At 42.0% G+C, this 24,132-nt stretch overlaps 1 long non-coding RNA gene across 1 annotated transcript in view; it reads left to right on the top strand.

The window, feature by feature from the left end:
• The window catches only part of LOC118922660 (uncharacterized), a 48,185-nt gene extending 24,436 nt beyond the window's left edge, over window positions 1–23,749 (top strand). The window contains exons 4-5 of the long non-coding RNA XR_005028840.2: window positions 21,749–21,912; window positions 23,405–23,749. This is a non-coding gene — a long non-coding RNA (uncharacterized LOC118922660). The remainder of the gene's footprint in view (window positions 1–21,748; window positions 21,913–23,404) is intronic.
• Window positions 23,750–24,132: the final 383 nt, after the last annotated feature.

Raw genomic sequence — 24,132 nt, 5'->3', positions numbered from 1 at the left:
CCAGTTACCTGAATGGCCCAAGGATAACATTCATAAACCCACTGGACTTTTAAAGTCCAATTTTATCTAGGTTGAACTTAAAAATTTCCCTTTGATACCAGCTCAAGAGCTTGGTATTAGCCCTTTTTTGTTTTTTCATTTATCCACTCACCCTGACCCCCAACTCCCAGAACTACCATTCCAACTCTACAACTTTGCTTTGTCTCCAGGCTTTCCATTGTAATAACAGTGGCCTTAACTGAACCACCTAACCCTTGCAGGTCTCATATTCCTCTGCTTAAAGCATCTACCTCAAGGTTGTGGTAATTAAATTAGTAGAATTTTTTTTTTTCTTCTATCCTCCTAGGTTCTCTGGCTGGGGCCCTGTAAATTGGACTGACAAAGGACAGATTAACTGGAGAAAAGCAAACAGGAGTTAATTAGCATGTGCATTGCATGTACAGGAGCTCTCAGATGAGTAACTCAAAAGGGTGGTTAGAATTTGGAACCTATATGCCTTAGTAGGGGAAAGGGAACCGGAGAAAGGGCACTTACTGACAAACATATGACTTTTGGGAAAGGTAAATGTGTCCTTAGGGGAATATATGGGAGATATGATAATTTATGGCAAACTGTTTATAACTTCAGGGGGAAAATGTGTTCCTAGCCTGGGGCTAATAAACCACAAACCACTGAAACCAAAATCAAACAAGGGAAAAACTAGATGGGGAGAACGTTTTTTGTTGCCTCCAAGAACCCTGGCTCCATCTACTCCCCCTCACCCATTTATCCGTCCGCCGCTCTCACTCCCCCATTACCCTCCCATTTCTCTCTCATTTTGGCTGGGCAGACAAAAACCTCTCTTGTCCCTGTGTGTGCTTGCCTATTCCCTGACCCCCTGTAAACACCTACTGTACAGAGATAAACTAAAGAGAGAATAGCTCCTCTCCACACCTTGTAAACACCTATTGATATGGAGTTGGACCAAGGCCAGGCGAGATATTCTAGAAATATTGCTGTTTTACCCACAGCCCACCCCTTCAGAAATCATGCCTCACAATCTACTCAAAATCACAATCTGCACAATAACAACAGCAATACAAGCATGATAATTCTCAAGCCAGAGAATTAAGGATTCCAGAGAATAGGATTTGAACTAGGTTCAAAGTCCTATTCAGATTAAGTCCATAACTCACGCATTCCACAGGAGGCCAGCAGCTGAACCAGTAGGGAGCTCCTACTAGCAGCTGCAGCTAGGGGGTGAGTCCAAACCACAAGGACTATAGATAAACACCAGCGTAGGCAACTCTTGTCCATCAGGTAGAATCATGCAAAAGAGTGGTCCTGTAATAGGACTGGCAGGAATGAGGTAGATGTAGCACTACTGGAAACACAGGCACTGGCCACAATAGTAAGACACAACTTCCCTACAAAGTGCTTTTACCTTCCAGCCATTTGGGTACTCTACCATGATCTTTGGGGGCTGCTCTGCTGTTACTCCAGAAACACACAGGAGGCCAGCTTCCAGGCCTTGTCCCCAAAGTGCCAGAGGGGCCAGCCCTCGCTGGTTCGTGTGTTGAAGTGTCCAGGGCCATGTAGTCTCCAGGTTGCTATGGGACTCAGTCACATAATGCATCCCTGCCAGGCAGAGGCAGGCCTCACTGATGGACTACAGCCCACATTGTCTTCTGCCCTGGACTAAGTCATCTACTTCATCATTTCCTGGGGATGCCAAGGCAAATGGCCAACAAGTTGCTGGTAGAGGCCTCAGGCACACAGACAACTAGTTTGTCCATTTTGCAGCAATGGAGTTAACTGCACATGTTTTATCCCAGCCCCAGCTGATGCCCTTGCATGCCAAGGGGCTCAAGGGCATCAGAATTTGTGCCAAATGTGGGATAAACACACTCCAGTAGCCTACAAGGCCCAAAATCTCTTGTAATAATGCCACAGTTATCTGTAAGAGAATCAGAGGGGAGCATAACATCATATACAACATCAGACTTCCCTGTTCCCAAGGGGGTTCAGGCTTATTCCATTTTGACAGCCCCTCCCCTGTATAGGAGTGGGGGCCCCAGGATACTACTCAAGGTCACAATAAATTAAGGACACACACCAACTCCTGTGTCCACCAAAACCAGAATACACTATACACACATTCACTGGGGACTGATCATTCACTCAACCTGGGGCCTGTTTTAGGCCCCAGCCAGCCCCCCAGGGCAGGTGCCTCGACCCTCCCCTCAGTCAAACTGTAATGCCCAACTGTCCTCTGGCAAGGGTCCAGGTGGGTTCTGTATATCCTCCCCCAGAAAGTCCTGCAGAGACATAGGCCGAACATGGAGCTTTGCCTCCAGCTTTTGTGTCCTGGACCTCAGTGGCTGGAACCACTGCTGTGGCTTGAACCACTGCTTGTGGCTTTAAGTGCTGCCAAAGTTAAAACAAGATCTTAGTGGCCTGCCCATCAAGTTTTTCTTTCACTGCCCCCAGCTTTATCAAATCAACCCACATCTGGATGCTCAAGACCTTCATGGGACCCTTTGCACCTCTCCTTTCAGTTGTAGCCCATACTCCCATGCTTTTATTGTTTCAACCTCCCCCAGATCTGCTAAAGTACGACTAGCCTCACTTATGGGTCATCCTATGGTGGAGGCAAGAATAATCACTACGGGCCCTAAGAGGGGTGGGGGAGCTGTATGGAACACCAGATTTCTCATTCCTACCATGAACAACTCTTCGGGGCACTGGGGGTCCATATTATAGATGATATTTTTCATGCCCAGCTCCTGTAACACCTGCTGGAGCTCTGCATACGTTTTCCAGCTAGTGGCTAAGTATGGTAAGTCACCTGATTAGGCCAAACTGCCCTGATTGACTGCTATCAGCAAATCTAGAATCACCTGATTCCCTGTGGTGTGACGGGCACTTTGCAGCCACTGTCAGAGGGAGGGGTGAGTCATCAGGGAAGCCAGTTTACCCATTTTGGAACCTGACAGAACAATGTTTTCCACCTGCATATCCCAAAGACGCATAAGCCATGTAGGCAGAGGTTCCAACACCTTCTGCCAAAACCAGACGCTCATGTCCACCAGTTCATCCTGGGTATAGGGGTGGAGCGTGGAGTGCTCCACACCCTGGGGAAAGGGTTGCTTCTCCCCCTGAGGAACCCACAGTTGTTGCATTTTAATTTTCTTAATTACAATCAGTCAGGACTTTAATATGGGAGGGGCTAGTGCTTTGGGCAGTGGCCTTAGCAACAGTTTGCCCCTCAGCCCCACCCCCTCATCCTCCCCTGACATCTCAGAGCTCTACCATTTCCACAAGCTAAAGGTACTGCTCCTTCCTTCCCCTCCCCCATGGCCTGGAACACGTTTTCTGCCGCCTCCTCCCTTGCCACTAGTGCATCTTTCAGCAGCGTGACCTCAGTTCTCAATAGCTGTCTCTTTCTTAAGGGTATCCCATAGCTCATTGCCCAACCCCTCCAAGTGATGCCAAATTGCATCCCTCTCCTCAGTAACCCTTTCCACTACCTTGAGAAACAACAACCCCACAATCCCTGCTGACACACAGCTGACTCAGGGCCCCTAAACAGTCTCCTATCTTATGGAGGGCTAAGTCCACAACATCCGATGTCCACCCTTCCCCAGTTCTGGGGAGGAGCCCACTTATCTAGGAGGCATTTTACACTAGACCAGTTCCCCACTAGGGGCTTCCTGAGTGGAAGCCCCACCATCCACAGGGGGGCCCCCAAACACACCAGCCACTGGGGTATCCCCACCATCCACGGGGTTTCTGGGATCTCCCCACCATCTCTAGGGGCAGCTCACCCTAGCATTGCACCCAGGAAGACAGATTTTGGGTTCAGAGGTCCTGCCAACTATTGCCAGTTTCAACTCCTGGGCGAAAATGTGTTCCCAGCCTGGAGGAAATAAACCACAAACCACTGAAACCAAAATCAGTCAAGGGAAAAGCTAGATGAGAAGAAGGCCTTAACTGCTTACAAGAATCCTGGCTCCGTCTACTCCCACTTACCTGTTTCTGTGGCTGCCACTCTCACTCCGTTTCTCTCTCATTTTGTCTAAGCCAAAAACCTCTCCTGTCCCAGTGTGTGCTTGTCTCTCTCCCTGCCCCTTGTAAACACCTATTGATATGAAGATAGACTAAGGAGAGAACAGCTCCTCTCCACATCTTGCAAAACACCTATTGATATGGAGATGAACTAATAAGGCCAAGTGTGAGATTCTGGAAATACTGTAATTTTACCCACAGTGTGTCTGGGTGTGGCACAGATTTCTTGTCTCCCAGAAGAGAATTAGAGTTGCTCCTTGGAGGGGATTTATGACAACAGTTCTTTTGAGAGGCTTGGCTTTTAAGCAGATAAGGGATTTCAGGAACTCAAATGCCTTGAGCTCAAAATAATCCTTATGTCAAAGTGGCATTATGGGGGAGAGCATCTCTTGATTCCCTTTAATTTATAAGACCATGTAATACCCTTAGAACATTCTTGACAAATAGCAAAGACTCTCTGGGTGCATACTATTGTTATTGAGATGATTGCTATGGTGGAATTCTGTATGAGCATCCATAGCTGGAGGTTTCAGTTGTGCTGCCTGAACAAGAGCCTGTGTCCATAGAGTTAAAGGTGAAGAAGATCCTAATCCCTTACCTCTGCTTACTTCAAGGTTTTGAACCAACTGGGATCAGACTTAAGGAGGTAGTAGTACTGAATGGCAGGGAGATAATGTGGACGAAAGCAGACCTCTAGCCTCGGACTGCCTGTAAGGTAGCAACTTGAGGCAGCACAACCTGCTGTGAGCCAAGAACTGTACAAGGTCTGGGCACCTCTCTGAGAGTCCAGGTATTTGCTTTACATTTTAAAAATTAAAGCTGAAAGTGCTCCTGCCACTCTAGAAACTGGACTTTTTCTCTCCTGCAGAAGATTATAACTTTACTCTCCTTTGGTTAAGGAAAAATCAAACATGAACTGATTAGACTTCTATGTTAACCTGATCACTCCTCTGTTTACTAATTATGTATGAGCTAAATCACATTACAGAAATACTTGTGGCAGAACTGTCCTGTGAAGGTGTGACCTGTGTTTGCATTTTTATTTTAAAGTTAAATATGAATTCCAGTTATTTATTCCGGCTAACAGAGCAAGTGGAAGCAGGCCTCAGCAACTGCAGGTGGGGTCCTGCACACCTACCAACAACTAGAGGGTGTAGGCATACATAGATGATCAGCTCCACCAGGCATTCACGTTATTACTTAAAGTAAAACACACACACACACACATACACACACAGAGTAAACCATGTGTCCAGAATTATCACTGTGCTTGGCTGTTTTGTTGTTGTTTGTGCATTTTTAGTATTCTCTGTGGCATCCTCTAGTCATGCTGAGCTACCTGCCTAGACAGTCCAACTTTTCTCTGAGACACTAATTATTGTTTTATTTTTATTTATTTGTTTTTTGCATGCTGGTCCATCAAGTCATATAGATTTTGAGGGGTCTGCCCATACCCTATTTTCCCTTAAACTCTGATAACTCTGTGGACTCTCTAGTCCAGCTACCTAGGTTCAATCCTGGCTCCTCTGCTATCCAGCTCTTTGACCTTGGAAAGTAAACCCAATTCCCCACTGGAAAAGTAGAAATGCTATCACTAGTACTCATCCAGACTTAGGTTGGTACAGTTTGGAGAGATTCCATATGTAGTAGGTTGAAGTATGGACCCCCAAAAGATATGTCCTTGTTCTAATCCCTAGAATGTATGAATGTTGCTTTATGTGGAAAAAGGGTCTTTGTGGGTATAATTAAGTTAAAGATTTGGAGATGAGGATATCATCTTGGATTACCTGGGTAGGCCCTAAATCCAATGACAAGTGTCCTTATAAGAGTGAGGCAGAGGAAGATTGGACAGACAGAAGAAGAGGAGACCATGTGAGGCAGAGATTGGGGTGATGGAGACATAAATAACAGGATGCTAACAGCTGCCAAAAGCTGAAAGAGGAAACGCAGGGATTGTTCTGGGCCCTCTGGAGGGAGCACCGCTTGATTTCAAACTTCTGGCCTCCAGAACTGTAACAGAATAAATTTATGTTGTTTTAAGCCACAAGTTTAAGGTAATTTGTTACAACAGCCAAGGGAGCAAATACCATATAAAACCATGTAAAGTTCCTGGCATTTGGCAAACATTTGATAAAGATTAGTTATTATTAGCCTTGGCCAATAAGGAAATGCTGCCCACTGGATACTGGTTTCTCCCCATCTACCCAATCAGTACTCACACTTCTTTGCATGAGCAGGTGCTAGTAATTGAGAGTTGTTAAGAATGGAAGATTTTTCTTGGCACTTCTGAGAGGGCAGAAGTGTTTGTCAAAGTCTCCAACACTTTCCTTAGAGAAAGGAAATGTTGTTGGAAGTTCCTACATTTTGAGCCAAGGCAGAAACACACAGTGCACAGATAATGAAGTTTCTATTTATAATATGGACTCATATGATTTCTCCACCAGAAAAACACAGGCAATTAGACTACAGATCTCACGTGTCCAAATATATTTTGTGCGATTTGGCCAGTCTGAAGGTTTCTTAGAGCTGCAAACAGAAGCAGATGATCCTGGCAGGGGTGACACCACAGCCTGTTTGCTGGAACTTCCTCTTACAGAGGGTACCATGACCATGTATCTGGTTTGTCTGGACTTTCTGGTGTTTTGTCATACTGGCACCCCAAATGGTTTAGTATTTGTCCCTCTAAAAAATGTCCCAGTGTAGATGATAAATTACATACTTACTCAACATGGAGATATATCATATTCAGCTTGCCAAGGAACACTATCTAAAATTACAAATGCATTAGGCAGTTTTGCAACAAAAGCCCTAGAACTGACTGAGGTAAGGATGGTGGATCCTCCTGACTGGTGGTTTTCAAAATGTGGTCGCCAACTGGCAGCATCAGCATCAGCTGGGAAATTGCTAGACATACAAATTATTGGGCCCTATGCCAGACCCACTGAACCAGACACTCTATGGGTGTGCCATCAGTCTGTTTTAACAAGCCCCCCAGGTGATTACAAGGCACACTAATGTTTGGTAACCACTTCTCTAGACTTATTTCTTGTTGCCTATAGTGAAGACAAGGAAGAGCAGAAATCTAGCTAGGAGAGCAATGGAAAACATACCTATTAAAGAGAAGCCAGGTTAAAAATAAAAATAAAGGCCATGAGGTTAATGAGTTTAAAATGAAATGTCAAGAATTAGAAAGGAAAAATATACAGGCGGGGTGGGAACAGCAGAAACAAAGAACAGGTCCCTAATGGGTTCTGGAGGTAAAGGTGCCTTCCCAGTGTGAATGCAAGGCCCTTACTGCTCCCTTAAGTGAGTTGGGGAGAGCCTGGCACATCTTCATCACCTCCTTTCATTTAACTCCTTCCCAGGACCTTTCAGCTCTGCAGTCAAGCTGGAAGAAGATCTTCTCAGACCAGCAAATATCCTACGGTACAAATTTCACGCCAGTGACAATGATGGGGCTTCATTTGGTTCTTTTCTACGAAAGATACTTGTCTCAGCTGAGGGGTATTGTCCCTGGGCAAGTTCACTCTGGATGTGGTGAGACTGAAAAACAACAGAAAGTTGTGGGTAAAAGGGTTTATACCAAGTTTTATTCTTGTAATGGCAGGTCAAGTGCTGGAATCACATCTGCCTTTAGCAAGTTTACAGTCTGTCTCCATCTCTGCCTCTGGGCAGAGCACTGGGTGGAGCTATTTATGTAGTAACACCAACAATAATGGCTTATTACCAACCGGTGTATAAGCATTAGCCTATGCAGTATGCCAATTATATCATCAAGTAGATTAGGGACAGGTGAAGATCCTGGCCTTAGGAATTTCCATTTGCCCTACAGTAATAAAACTTGGGTTTGTCCTAGTTCGTTAGAAATTAATTTGATTTGAATCAATTCAAGATTTTTGTTGTTTTCTCTGAATCTTGAATATGATGGCTTCAATGTTTTTGAAGACAATTTTTTCACTAACTGTCTATAGTCAAACCAGTTTCAGCCCAGGCAAGTTCACTATGGATTCAGTGAGACTGAAAAATGACAATGGAACTGTGGATAAAGTAAAGATTCCTGTGGCCAGGAGCCTCACCTGGCCCTTGTTGGCTAGCTCACTACACACGTGTGGGCAATATGTCCTTATTGACTCTATATAAAGAGCTCTGCCCAGTGCTCTGGGTGACATGGTGGCACACTGCAAGGCTGCAGGAGAGCAGAGCAGAGGCTGGAGTGGTGGCAGCACTGAGGACAGAGACTGAGACAACTGTGACGGTAGAGAGGCCCAGAGGCAGAGACCAGCTTGCTGCAGGCAGACTCACTCTGAATGGATGGGATTCTAGTGACTGACATGCCACCATGGGAATAAAGTTGGGTATAACCCTTTCATCCCAAGAATGTTCTACTGTCATTTCTTTGGTCTCATTGACTCCATAGTGAACTTGCCTAGGGCTGAAACCTATTGGCTGTAGTCGGCAGGATTCATTGTTGACCAAGGAAAAGAAAAGGCTGCCCTCATGGGAGGAGTGTTTCAGCGGGCTGCACCTATGGATGGGGACACATACCAGTGGACATATGGTACTGGGAATGGGTGGAGGACTGGGGTCCATCCCATGAGAAAGAAAATTTGTTGCTGACTGAAATGGCATCATTATGAAGTGCTATGGAAATAGTAAAGGATGTCGTGGTAGCCCGAGAGGAAGCAGCATGAGAAGGAACAGCAGCCTGAAAAGGAACAGCATGAGAAGAAATGGCACAGAAGCAGCAGTATGACACTGCATGCTGCCATGTGCCATGGGGCAGCTGTAGGATGTAGTGGAGCCATCAGCCCCAGAAATGGACGAGCAGAGGTTTGATGAACAGGTTGGAGTGGAGGCCTTGCCAGTGCTGAAGGCATCAGCCCCTCCTCGGTTGAAACCCCACCTGGCTAAAAGCTGGTGGAGAGCCTGAAGGACTCAGCAACTATGGGTCCTTCCAAAGGTGCAGCCGCCTCCTCACATTGTGGAGAAGTCCATGCTCTGCTTCTATCCTCAGGCTCAAGTACAAAAGGAAATACAGTCTGCTTCTCAAAGGAAGAATTTAAAGGGTGCCATGAGGGTCATGAGGATGTAGATGTGGGTTGGTTTGAAAAGGCAGGTGCAGACAGAAAGAAATTGGGTGACTGGAGCTGTGGCAACAACTGAGATAGGAGCAGCAGTTCTGGCTACTGAGGATGAAGCAGAAGGCAGAGAGAAAGCAACAAGATTGGCCTGTGTGTCTGCAAGACTTTCTGCTGGAGAGGCCGGATAAGGTGGGTATTGTAAGGCCCGCCCATGGTTCTTTTATGATGTTCCAGCTTCCTTGCACAGGGACTATTGCAGAGGATTGAGAGCACATAGATTGAGAGGCAAGAATCCTGGAGTGGTGTAATGTGGATAAAGTGAAGTTTTCTGTGGCCAGGATTCTTACCTGGCCCTGGTTAGTTAGCTCACTTCACACATGTACATGGGCAGTACATTGTTACTGACTATATAAAGAGCTCTGCCCAGTGCTCTGGGTGACATGGTGGTGCAGCTGCAAGGCAGCAAGAGAGCAGAGCAGAGGCTGGACTGATGGCAGCACCGAGGACAGAGACTGAGATGACTGTGGGGGTAGAGAGGACCAGAGGCAGAGACCAGCTTGCTGCATGCAAACTTGCTCTGAGTGGACGGGATTCTAGTAATTGACCTGCCACCATGGGAATAAAGTTGGATATAACCCTTTCACCACAAAAACGTTCTACTGTCATTTCTTTGGTCTCACTGAATCCATAGTGAACTTTCCCAGAGCTGAAACCCATTGGCAAGACAGGAACATTCTTGGGGTGAAAGGGTTTATACCCAACTTTATTCCCACAGTGGCAGGTCAAGCACCAGAATCCCATCCACTCCCAGCAAGTCTGCATTCAGGAAGCTGGTCTTTGCCTCTGGGCCCTCTGCCTCGACAGCCATCTTAGTCTCTGTTCTAGGTGCTGCCACCACTCCAGCCTCTGCCGTCCTGCAGCCGTGCAGCCCAGAGCACCAGGCAGAGCTCTTTATATAGAGTCAATAATAACATAGTGTGTAGTGAGCAAGCATACCAAGGTCAGGTGGGAATCCACCATAGGAACTTTCATTTTCTCTACACTAACCATCCAGAAGAGGTAAGAACTCTAAGCCCATTCAAATAACTACTACTATTAATTGTTTTTTAAGGACAAAATGGCTTTTCTATTTAATTTTTGTTAAGTGTTTTTTCTCCCTTCTTATCTTAGTCTGACCTTTCAGCTATGATGTTCCAAGAACAAGGACAGAATATTAAGGCAGCTGACACCCCAGCAATACACTAAGAGAACAAGGGCTTTAGCTTGATACATTCAGGTGTGTCCTGGGTGCAGGCCAAGGATGAGCTGCCTAAAGCTGTAACTGACAAGAAATAGTTGGCTTGAAGATGGTGGGAAATTTCATTTTTTCTCTCCTTCGGGAGATGCTCATAAGAGAGTTGCATTCCCTCCCAGCCACAGATGATCAGAGCTGGGTGAAATGGCCATTCAAATTGGAGATAAAACTGCAACTGGGAGCAGCTATCTCTATGGAATGAAAAACTGATACTTTTGAAAAACAATGTTTAGAATTAGTGTTCTCTTCTACAAAAAGAAAAAAATGTTAGGAATAAAACTGAAAGCAAAAGATTAACTGCAATGTTGATATAATTATGAGTGGATACATTTTAATGAATAACATTTTGTTTAGTTAACATATAAGCATATATAGCACAAAAATGTGCAACTACTAAAAAGTATACTGTTAAGATGAATTTTCCTCTGGTTCTCTAGGTTTTCTCACTCAGGAGGCAACTAAATATATATCATTGGATTTAGTTCAAACTTCTAAACTGTTTTAAATTGTTGATCAATTATATTTCATTTTATTTTTGGAGGGGGTGGTGCATTGTGGATTGCCTGGTGATAAATTTGCTGTTTGGAGAAAATGGAAGTTCCTATGGCCAGGATCCTAACCTAACCCTAAGCTACTTGACGATGTAATTGGCCTACTGCAGAGGTAATGCTATCACACCTGTAGGCATAAGCTACTGTTGATTAAGTCACTATATAAAGAGCTCTGCCCAGTGCTCTGGGTGGAGGCAGAGACAGAGGTGGATTACAGACCTGCAGGCTGCTGGATGCAGATGTGATTCTAGTGCTCAACCTACTGCTGTGAGAATAAAGCTGGGTATAAACCCTTTTACCACAGTAGCATTGCATTGTCATTTCTCCATCTCACTAAATCCATAGCGAATTTGCCCAGGGCTGAAAATCTCAGGCAAGACTCTGAACATTTAGCAGATGTTTTACTTGGCAAGTGTCACTCTATGGAAAATGGAAGTTCCTATAGCTAGGATCCTCACCTGACTCTGATATACTTGCCCACTCTGCACATGCAATGCTCACTGGTGCATGCTTGCATTGGCAGTGAGCTGTTATTGACTCTATATAAAGAGCTCTACCTATTGCTCTAGGGCTGTGAGGCCTGGAGACAGAGACTGGCTTGCTGCATGCAGACTGCCCCAGAGGCAGATGGCATTCTAGCACTTGACCTGCTACCATGAGAATAAACTGTGTATAAACCCTCTTACCACAGTAATGTTCCATTGTCATATTTTGGTCTCATTGAGTCCAGGGTGAACTTGCCCAGGGCTGAAACCCTCAGGTGAAACATTTGGTGTGGGTGGCAGGATTTGCTGCAGACAAAAAATTAAAAATGGCATAAGCTGCCTTTTTGGGAGCAGTGCTTCAGCAGGCTGCCCTTATGGCTGAGAAAAGACTGCAGGAATCCTTTATGGATGAGGAGGAACTTAGCTGTCCCCCAGTAGGCATGTGGACTGAGGTGGCTTTCTTCCTAAAGGAGTGGGCCCCTCCCCAGCACTTGGGGGAAGTGGAGGTGACACCTGAGACAGTGATAGATTGTGAGATCCTTAAAGAAACAGAGTGCCTGCAAGGTGGCAGGAACTGTGGTTTGGCTGTAAAGGAGAAGGATGAACTGCAAGAAGCACAAGAAGAGGCAGCATGCGAATGCAAGGTGCAAGGTACTGTGGAGGAGGAAAAGATTTGTTGGAGAATGAGGTGTCTCAGCAAAGTGCTGAAGAAAAGGTAAAGGTCATGAAGGAGGAGGATATGCTCCTGTGAGAAGCACAAGAAGAGGCAGTACAAGAGCGTGATCTGTGAGGTGCCATAGCAGAGGTAAAAAATTTATTAATGACTGAGATGGCATCAATATGAGGTGCTGTGGAGGGGGTAAAGGATGTAATGGTAGTATGAGAAGCAGCAGCACAAGAATGCAGACTGTAAGGTGCTGTGGGGGAGGTGAAAGATGTATGGTGCCGACCATCCTGAAAATGGAGGAGGAGCTGAGAAAGGATGAAAGCCCGCCGGCTTGAAAGCACCCCCACTTGTAGTTAAGACAGTAATAAAGACACAGCAACCACAAGTTCCTCAGGGAGAGCTGCAGCTCCCTCCCCAGGTTGTGGAGCGCTCTATGCTTTGCCCCTATACACAGGCTGAGCTGGTAGATGGGGGCTCCCATTTCAGAAGAAGCCCTTGGAGTAGATATCAGCTTGGCTTCTGCATCTTTGGGATGTAGGGGTGCATGGGATTATTCTGTCTGGGTCAGAGATGGGAAAGCTTACTTCTCTGATCATCCTGCCTTGCAGCAACGACTGCAAAATGCACATCAGACCCCAGAAAGTCACCCTCTCCTTCATTGACTTATGGCTGCACTTTGTACTGTATGGCCCAAACAGGGTGATTTACCATCTTTCCCCGCTAGAAGGCAACATATGCTGAGTTCCAACAGGTGTTACGGGAGGAGGGCATGAAAAATGCGATTTACGGCCCAGAGCATCATAGCCCAGATGAAGAGTTGTTTACAGCAGGGATGAGGAATATAGTGCCTCAAATGGCTCCCCTGTCCCTCTTTGGGCCTGTAGTGGCCATTTGTGCCCCTCACTTAGAGCATCCCATAAGTGAGGTTATCCATATGGTAGCAGACTCCGGAGAGGCTGAAGCAATGCAAGAATGGAAGGAAATATCCGCTACTCAGAGGAAGAGTTTAAAGGCCCTGTGAAGGTCATGAGGACCCATATGTGGGTCGACTTGATAAAGGCAGAAGCAAAACAGAGAGAAATTGGATGGAAAGTCAAATAAAATCTACTGGGCTATGGCAACAATTAAAGCCAGAGCAGCGGTTTCAGTAGAATGCTAAAGCAAAGACCAAGAAATGGAAGCTTGAGTCAAAGCCATAAATCTGGCCTGTGTGCCTGCAGGACTTAGTGCTGGAGAGTGTGCCAACCCCGCCTGGACCCTCACAGGAAGACAATGGGCAATACGGTTTGATTGAGGGGAGGGTCAAGACACCTGCCTTGTGGGAACCAGAGGCTACATGTTGAAATATAAATTAATTGGTCCCCAGTAAATGTGCAGTGTGTCCTGGCTCTGATGAACACAGGAGCTGAATGCTCACTGATTCATGGCAACCCTGAGTGGTTTCCCGGAATCCCTGCTGTTACAGATGGATATGGGGATAAGGCTATTAGAGTGAAACAAGCCCAAATCCCATTGGGAATAGGACATCTAATACTGTGTGTGATGTTATGCTTACTTCTGATTCTCTTACAGACAAATGTGGCATTATTGCAAGAGGTTTTGTGTCTTTTAGACTACTGGAGAGTGTTTATCATATACATGGCACAAATTCTGACACCCTTATATTGTTTGGTATGAAGGGGTGTCAGGTGGGGCTGAGATGAAACATGCAATTGCCTTTGTCACTGCAAAGCAGATAATCAAGGTTGTGTAGTCCTTGAGTGTGATAGACCCATCCAGGCCCTGTGAGCTGGATGTCTATGTAACTGATGACGGTTATGGCTGGGGCCTCTGCCAGTGGCTTGAGCAAACTTGCCAGCCTTTTGTATTCTGGTCACAACTCTGGGAAGGAGTACAGGTCATTTACCTATGGCATCCCCAGGAAATGATGAAACAGATTAATTAGCCTGGGGAAAAAGAGAATGTGGGCTGTAGCCTATCTTTGGGGCCTTACTTTGACCTTTGAAGAAGACAGCAGAGCCCAGGAAGAGTGCATCATGTGCTCTAAAAGTGACCTACGCCGAGTCCCACAGCAACCTGGAGACTCCGTTCAATGGATGTGCTGTTGGACGTTTCGACACATGGACCAGCAGTGGCTGGCCATCCTGGCACATTAGGAACAAGGCCGGGAAGCTGGCCTCCTGTGTGGTCCTGGAGTAACAGCAGTGGCCCCTAAAGATCACAGTAGTATACCCTAAATGGCTGGAAGGTAAGAGCATCTTACCAGGGAATTTTGTTTTATCTTTATGGCCAGTGCATATGACTCAGTAATGCCCACAGGAAAAGGGGTAAAAGTATGGTAAACTAGACCCAGGCAGGACCTCCTTCCTGTCACAGTCCTATCACAGGACCACTCTCTTACATGCATCTTACCTGATGGACAAGACTTGCCTATGTTGGTGTCACTAAAACATGTGTCTTATCACCCTAAAGGTTGGTCTCCTCTAAAGTCTGTGAATTGGGCACACACCGTAGCAAACTGATGCTTGCTTGGAGAGCATGGAAATTGTGGGCTGTGAACTCATCTGAGTAGAACTGGTTTGAGTACAGCTGGAATGATTACTTGGTGGCATTAAATTTCCTTAGGCTTAAGGATTATCATAATTTCTGTTATCAACTCTATTATAATTTTCATTGTCATTTGTATATTGTTGTAGCCTTTGTTGCTGTTGTGCAATATGTTTACAATGCTCCAACTTTCTCACACAGGGAGCATTGCAGAAGATTGAGGGCACATAGATGTGAGGCAAGATTCCTGGAGGGGTGGAGTGTAGGGAAAATTCAAGTTCCTATGGTCAGGATACTCACCTGACCCTTATATACTTGCCCACTGTGCACATGCAATGCTCAGATGTGCATGCTTGCCACACATGTTGGCAGTGAGCTGTTATTGGCTCTATATAAAGAGCTCTGCCCAGTGCTCTAATGCTGCAAGGGAACAGAGAGGCCGGGAGGCAGAGACCAGCTTTCTGCATGCAGGCTGCCCCAGAGGAGGACAGATTCCAGCATGTGACCTGCCACCACAAGAAGTAAGCTAGGTATAGCTCTTTTACCCCAAATATGTTCCATTGTAATTTTTCAGTCTCACCAAATCTAGACTGAACTTGCCTGGGGCTGAAACCCTCAGGCAGGACAGCCACCAAAGAAACTAACCTTTTGCATTCAGTAAGCTCTGAAGGAGCAATATTTCCATGTTGTTTCTACTTTACGCTAGTACTTTACAGAGTACCTTTACTCTGAAATTGTATTTTCTAGATCCTGAGTTAGACATGTGAATAGAATCTGGAATGTCTTTTGCTATTAAATATAGCTTAACAAAGGGATTTTTAACACAATATGTGGAGGATGCCATAGACCAGCCTTAAGAAAAAATGAGAGAGGAAATAATAATGATGATAACTATTATTTATCTAACACCTACTGATGAGACTGATGAATTATCTACTACTCTCCTGAAGGCAAATTTAGTGGTTGTATTTAGAAAAGTGGATTTTCAGAAAGTTCTGTAACAAATAATAAACAAGTATAAAAGCAACAGTAATGATAATGAACAAATAATTTAAAGTTATTTGCACTTTTCTCTTCTAGAGCAAGAATTCTATTGGATGGGTAAGTCATGTAAATGCAGTGTCCAATGGTAAAATCATCTTAATGTAGGCATTTAATTGCATAGCTGCATATATTGGTGGTTCTCTAAGTATGGATCAAGGACCACTAGAAACTTGAGATAATTTTAGGAGGGCAACAGAGTGGTCATTTCTCCAACTACATGTCTGTGTAAGGCTAGAATTTCTTCATGTATTTCAACTAAAACAACATATTGCAAGAGACTGAATCAGATAAAAACCTCTCTTCTATTAAGCCTGACATTAGAGATTTGCAAAAATGTTGATGCTGTTGTTTGTTAACGCAATATTCTCATTACATTTTTGTTGTTATTGTCAAGAACTGTGAAGAGTCTGAGGTTTTTACTCACAAGTTTACCACTTAGCTTACCACAGTTTAATGGAAGGTGACAGAAGACATGACACTTGTGTCAGAGTCAAAAACCTTATTGCTCACAGAAAAACCAATAGCCAGAGTGTCAGCATGTTCACATCAAGGTTCCTCAGTGAGCACCAACTCCCCAGGGGCAGAACAAAAGAGCTTAGATGGATGGCTCTGCACACAGTGGGTTGCATGACAGCAGAAGCAGACTGAGCTTGGGAAACCTGCCATTTGTAGCTGGCGATAGCAAGCCTGCACATTGTCCTGGAGGGGAGGCCTTACCTTATCCCTCCAGGATGCTGGCTGCATACACTACCGTGAAAAAACCTGGGTAACAAGCTGTCAGGGCCTTGCTTTCTTGATACACACAGCAAGATGTCTAGGAACATGAGACATAATGGAGGCATGTTACTCAAAAGTTATTTTTCATAAAAATATTTGTGTCAACATAAATGTATGCTGGATATATTATTGCTGTTTTAAAATGAAATAATATATAAACCTTTCTCTACTTTCATTTATAATTAGTAATATCAATAGTGATAACCTTTCCAAAAATGCTCTTTGGGGTCCTCAGTAATTTTTAAGAGTATGAAGATGTCCTGAGACCAAAAGTTTGAAAACTGCTGTTGTAGATAGTTTCACTTCTCATCATTATAACCCTCTTAACTTTTCCCCTTCACCATAGTCCTAGAAATTATTTATTTATTCCTGCCAAGGAATGCCGAGGGGTTTATGCAGAGCCTGCTCTGGAATAAGCTCTTCTAAATGTTCCCTGGTACCTCACCACTGTTGGTCCCTACTGTACTATTTGTCCTAGAAAGGGCTGGAAGAATTAAGTTGCTTCTGACCCAGATGTGTCTGGCAAAGTTGAGATAGTCTACCCAAGGCCCTGCTAGCCAAAATTTGCAGAAATGTTTGGCTTTTTATTCTTCGCTACTTGGCAGGATGGAAAGAGCCCATTATGAACCTTGGTTGACCGTGACGTATGTCATTAGTTAATTAATTTAGAAGTTAGAAATCCTCTAAATGTTTGTTTGTTTTTTCCTTGGGATTTCTTTGTTCTTCAAATTTATTCAGTAAATCTTCCTTACTTTCATGTATATCCAACAGGAATCTTTAGACTTTTCCTGACACACACACACACACACACACACACACACACACACACACACACACACACACACTTCTTTGATATATATATGTATAATCACAGAACTCCTTGGCCATATTTGCATTTTGACAGCACTGAGCATCTGGGCTGTCTTCATCTCCTTCCCTATTTACATTTTCTCAGGGCAAGACATCCAGGGTCTTACTACAAAATAGCCACTTAAGGATTCCTCCACCCTGTCTGGAATATGGTCATTTTGAAATATGCATAATTCCAAATGATAGATGACACCAGTACAGAAAGTTTACTTTCTTACACATTTCTATAACACTTTTGAATAACATGTATGCATTTTTATAAGAAAGTTACATTTAATTTTTTAAATGGAGGAAAATAGGTTTTTTAGTTATAATAATTCATTGGCAGCACAAACTTGGAACACTTCCATTTAAATCAAATTGAATACAGGCCATTAGACTGCAGGTTCCTTAAAGTCAAAAGTTACATCTTATTTATCTTTCTATCCTAGATACCTGAGAAAGTGAGCACAACATAGGTGTACAGTAAGTGTTTGTTGTATTAAAGAGATGAATAATAAATATTAAGTGCTTATTTCATGGAAATCCTAAGACATCCCTATCGACTTATCTTCTTACTAGACCATTTGAACTTCCCTAATCACACTTCAAAATCCCTGAACAAAATTTCTCAGTAGACTTCCACCATGAATGAATATATCCAAATTGTTAGTTTGAACCACATAAAATTCCTAATTCTGTAGAATGGTCAAATAATGGCTATTTCATGTAACTTATCCTAAACAAATCTAGGTCAATGTTAATATTTTTGTTATAATTTGGTAGGGGTAGTATAAGACAAAGAAAACAGGCAGATAGTCCCTCAAATGAAAATAACCTCACCATGCTTCCATATTCTTTGTTTTAATTATTCCACTGAAATCTCTTTTTCTGAGAATAATATACTTTATGGCTGACAGTTTTTTGAGTCCTAGAAATATCTGATTCTCCTCACCTCTCATCCCCAAATAAACTAGCATAAGAGTGTGTTATAGCTTAAAGCAAAACACTGGATACAAACCATGCAAGTTTCTGAGTGGCTTGAGGCAGTGGAGGTATCTATAATAGTGTATTCCAAACTGTTTTTTTTTCCTGAAAATCTCACTAGGAAATTCATTTTGCATCAGGTGCAGCCTCACAAAGCCATACTCCTTAAACAGAAGTTTCATAAATTAATACTTACTTTGATATTCATGATTCAGACTTTTCATTTTTTATTCCCTCTCTTTGGTCAAAAAATTGCCACAACCCAATAGATCTCCACCTACATTTGGAAAGCAAGAAATAACTCATATGTCAACATATAAAATCTATTTTAACAAGGGCTGTTTCAAAAAATGTAAACAGATAAAATTGGCTGCAGAAATGTAAACTTGTGGGAGAACATGCCTAGTGGAACAGAGAGCCTCAGCAATAGCCTGTGAACAGTTGAGGGGAACTCAGGAAAGCCCAAGGATGGGATTTTATTGGTGATTAATCTAGGTTGTATCAGAAGTTCTGTAACTTCTATTTGCCATGTTTCAAATTTACACATGAAACATTATTTTGATTGTTTTTAAAATGTGTCACCTGCTTTTCTGAGACCTTGTTATTGTAACAGTGTTTTTAATAATTATAGTTTTTCTCAGAAATGTAATTCTCGTAGTTGTGAAAAGATAACTAAAGATATGTAAAATAATCTTTTGCCAACCATATGTATACATCTCTGTATCTATATTTTTCATCTGCATCTATCTATAGCATATTTAATGATAATAAGTCTACATGTAAAGCAGAGGAAGGGATAGGAAATGTTGGAGGGAGACAGTTGCAACTTTAAATAGGATAGTAAGGGAAGGTCTCAAATAAGAAGGTAATGTTTGTGTTGAGATCTGAAGATTTGGAGATCAAGACATATGGATGGCTTTCTTGAAGAAGAGCTTTCCAGGCAGAGGGTGACTGTCCACTGTGTTGGAGAAGCAGCAAGCAGGCCACCGTGGTGAGGCGGAGTGAGTGAGGGAGTGAAGAGCAGCCAGGTTCGGCATCACGGTGGATACCCCAGGACTGTTGTAGGCCACAGCAATGACTTTGGTTTTTACTTGGAACAAAGGGTGAAGCTGCTAGAGGGCTGGGATCAGAAGGATGATAAAATTTGTCTTACATTTGATAGGATTTCTCTGGCTGCTGTGTGATTGATATATATATACTGAATGTTGGGTGGGGGACAGGGCGGGAACAGGGAGACCATTTACATGACCACTGCAATCATATCTGCCAAAGATTATGTCATCTTGGCTAGGGAGGTAGCCGTTGAGTGGGAAGAAGTAGTAGGACTGTGGATCTATTTTGAAGGCACAGCTGGCAATGTTTGCTTACAGGTTGGACAAAGGTGTGAGGAAGTGAGGAGCCAAGGATGACTCATGGCTTGAGTTACTGGAAGAACTCTTATAGATCAATTAAAAAATGATGAATGCCTCAATGGAAAAATGGGCCACAATGTAACTGAACTTAAACAAAAGGTGATTTTTTAAAGCACTATTTTTGTAGTAAACGTTTTATCAAAGACAAGTGAACAAACCATGTGTAGAGATGGATGAATTTTCACAAAGTGAAGAAAAACACATCTGTGTAACCAGCACCTAGTTCAAGAAACAGAATATTGCCGGCACACAATAAAACCTGCTCCCTGAAGTACTTATTTTAAAATTAAGTCTGTATTTATGTTAAATCCTTTCTGCATGGCAAATGATGTAGAGCAATGGACCACAGATTAAGAGATACCTTCAGAAATCAGGAAAGGAAGAGTTAAGAAACTTGCCTGCAGTTGTATGACAGGAATTAGTCATCTACTTGATCTCGTGAAATGCATACTGAAAAGTTCTTTCCTAACAATACAATGTGAGAAAGACAGAAGATAAAAATAGACACATTTTCTACATAGATCTAAAAATTAGAAAGTTCACCAAAGAGTTGCAAAGAAAAAAAAAAGCTGAGTTGACCAAAGAAAAACCTTCAAAAAATGTAAACTTCACTTTTTCAAAGTGAAGCTGAATATACTAAGGTCCAATGATCTGTACTTTTAAAATAAAAAACTCATTACCTGGAAAGCTTGGTAAAGGTGAGAATCAGAATAAGAGGATTTAGATACTGAGTCAGAAAATTGGAGTTGTAGTTAGTTTTTCTCGGAAGCTACATATGAAAAAATACATGAGCCAAAAGCAGGTGTGTGAAGAACTGAGGAAAGAAGGGCAGGGAGAAGTTACAAAGGAAATTAAGTTTCTAGATGAATATTTGAGGTCTTTCCCCAACCCCAAAAAGTAACTTTGGAGATGAAAACTTATATTAGGAAAAGTTGAGCTCTTGATTTTGGAAATAATATAGAAAATTGCTTATTTCTGACTGGAAAAAGTTATCTGCAAAGACTTCATGCTGAGGAATGCATCTATGCATATATACTTTTTTTCTTCTCCTTAGGCAGTAGGGAAGGAACGAAGAACATTTTAGAACTCTTAAGAACTCAAAAGCTAGTGAAGGCCCTTTCAATGATTGGCAGAAAGCACAGCTAGGTAAGCCTGAGAATGATAGCCAAGGAAGGACACCATCAATATGTACTGACCCTGTTCAGCCCAGAAACCACTACACTAGTTAATATGACTAAATATTCTTTATATTATCTTATTAGTTTTACAAACTATATTCCATTACTTTTAGTCTGAGGCCATGTCTTTTGAAGTCAGTTAACAGGTTTGACAATTAAGTGGCTAAAACCAGAAAGCAGACACACAAGATACAGCATACCTTGGTAAATTATCTAGATATTACACCTTTAAAAGGCCAACTTAAAATGATACTAATGCTTAGAATTCTTCTGAAGAGATTCTTGAAATTAGGTGTCTATAAAAGGTGAATTGTAAACAAATGGTGATCATCAGGCTTTTAAGAATTACCCAAACAAGAGACTCATTATGTAAAATGTTTTATATTCAGAAAGTCTTTCAACAGTTCTCTTTTGGTTTACCTGTTTATTCTAAGTGATAGTTGTGGCTCCATGTTTATGTATCATCCTATTGCAAAGGCATGATTACCGTCTTTTAAGGATCTTCCATTGGTGTCTACTGAATCATCAGTTGTGTTCATGGGGCTGTCCAGCCTTCCTTTTTAATGTTCTAATCATCTTCACAAGTACTTACAGTTACACTTTCTTCTGACGCTAGACTGAATGGCCTGCATGTTCTTTAATGGCAAGAACATTATCCACTCCATTTACTGCTATCTTCTAGTTAGTTACCAAGCAGAGTCTGGCACAAAGTTGGTGCTTAATCAATATTTGTTGAATGAATTAATGAATTTTAAAGCATGGAAGCCACTATGCACTGGTAAGAAACCAACCATGACAATATCCTGAGGTTTATATTTATTTCTCTTAGCTCTTCTGGTGTTGACACCATCCAGCTCCAGCATTCTGTCAGGAGGCCGATCAGATGACTGGGAAACATGGAGCAGTGTTTGCCATGTGCACTCATGCCAAGCCCAGCAATACACCTGGCTCTGCCTCAAATATATCCATGTGTTACTGCAGACACATAATGATGTAAGTGGGATTGTGTGTGAACATGCTTTTGAAATTTTTGAAATAACAAGTATTTCAATGTAATCACATTCACCCATACCTCACTTAATTTCAGATTCCTGTCTCTGACAGTGCATATATATTATAGTCTCATGACTTTTACCAAAAATAAGTGAAAAGCATGGATGGTACCCTGCCTTCCTTATAAATTATCCAAAGTTATTTTTTAAAAAGAAAAAAAAAAGCCAAAATCATGCAATCTAAGGTTGTTTTGAGCCCTCCCATCTTCCCACTTCTAATTATACTCATCAAAAAAATGAATGTCAATATTTGTTATGTGCCCCCATATGACAGGTGCTTTATGTGTAGGATCTAATTTAACTTTCCCAACAGTGCTGGCGTGGAGGTATTACTTATACTAATTTGTACATGAGACTGCTGGAAATAAAGTGAACTGCTTAAGGGAGCATGGTTAATGAGTATCAGAGCTATGATTTGAACCTGCCTATTTGATTCTAAAACCTGTGCTATATCCCCAGCATCTCAATGCAATAAATATACCCCAGAATTCACGCAACTCTTAAGAGATCTCAAACTGGTTTAGCCTTTTTTTCTCACCTGTTTTTTCATTTCTGTGCTGTTGTCAGACTTTCTAATGGTGAGAACTGATAGTGTGGAGACCTCACTAAGGGAACTTTTCAAAAAAGGTGATACGTGACTAAAAACGATACAAGTGTTAAAGGATTTCTTCTGTTTCTTCAGTTTCACAGCTTATTTAGTTCCAAAGAAGAATTATTGAAATAAACTTTTCAATATGTAGAAATGTTCTCTCAGGAAAGAAAGCTCCTTGGTCTTGAAAATATTTTTACTGGAGCAACATAGAAAGGGACCTTAGAAGCCTATTTGAACAAGTTACTTGAGTCAGCAACTCTGTACAGACATAGTCTGAAAGATTCGTAAATTTGGGTAAACACTTTTGAAGGAGACCTAACATTTCAGGTTCCATCCCAGTTTGGAGGCATATTTTAAATAAAAATTTATCATACACTATTCTTTTCTAACCATAAACGTAGTTTTTAAAATGTTGAAACAATGAATGAACCTTCTCACAAGGCACATACAGAATCTTTCCCAGGAGTTATTTGGGCTTGGGGTTAGATATAATTTCATTCTCTATTACTTAATAAAATTTGGGTTAAGTAAAACTAGCATTATGTAATACTATGTTTGCTTCTAAATGTTTCCCAGAGGGGGCAGAGGAGGAGGAAAGCAGTAATGTTTTGGTAAGTAGGAAACATTTTATGAGAAGTCCATTGTAACAGAGACTGATTATACCTGGTGAAGAATATATGTGTGCATAATTTTTTAATCTATTCCCCAAACTGCAACAATTTAAAACCTTTATAAATATATATATGCACATACGTACATACACATGATATATAATTATACATACATGCATTTATTCACATGTGCATAAAAATGATGAGATTTTTATTCAGTTTATTTTCAGAAAATAACAGTTCACAAAACACTGAAGATGAACTACAACCATCTTAGCTATCTGAATGATGTTTTAGCCCCTACAGAAATAAGACATTTACAAGTAAATATGTTTTGAATGTTTTCTTCAATACAGGCACAACAATAAAAGCTTATTTTTATTCCAATAATTGAAATGTGTTGTTAAAAATAAATTCATGTTTGTATTCCCACCTTGCATTGTTTTTGACTCATTGTAAGGGCTTAATCTATATTTGTTTAATTATAATCTTGCATTTTGTTATGGTTACACACAAATTGAAATCCTACTCAGATACACTAAGTCAGTGTTTAGAATAAACTTTGTGTACTGCGTGAATTATCTTTATCAGATATAGGGTTTATTTTTAATAAAATGAATTTAGAAACTTCAAGACATTCGTAGGTTTCTTTCTTTCTCGAAAGAGGAAGGGAAAGAAAGTCATTTTTTATTGAATCTCTAATATATGCTGCCCCAGGCAACTTGCATAAATATTATCATAAAGGCATTAGCATTTTGGTATGCCAGTAGGTGGTGCTAATATTTTCTGCCCCTATTAAAACCAGGAGAAGTTGCTTTATCTTATTCATTTCAGTGGATCCTGGATTGCCAAGATTAGATTTCCAAATAGTTACTAGCTATTTTCTTAATTTTACATTTGAGAATCGTTGATTTTAGAATAGTATCCTTATAACACCTGTGGCTTTAAGTTTCTTTGT

The sequence above is a fragment of the Manis pentadactyla genome, chromosome 7 (assembly GCF_030020395.1).
Source record: "Manis pentadactyla isolate mManPen7 chromosome 7, mManPen7.hap1, whole genome shotgun sequence".
Taxonomy (NCBI): Eukaryota; Metazoa; Chordata; class Mammalia; order Pholidota; family Manidae; genus Manis; species Manis pentadactyla.
This window is presented reverse-complemented; position numbering and strand designations above follow the sequence as displayed.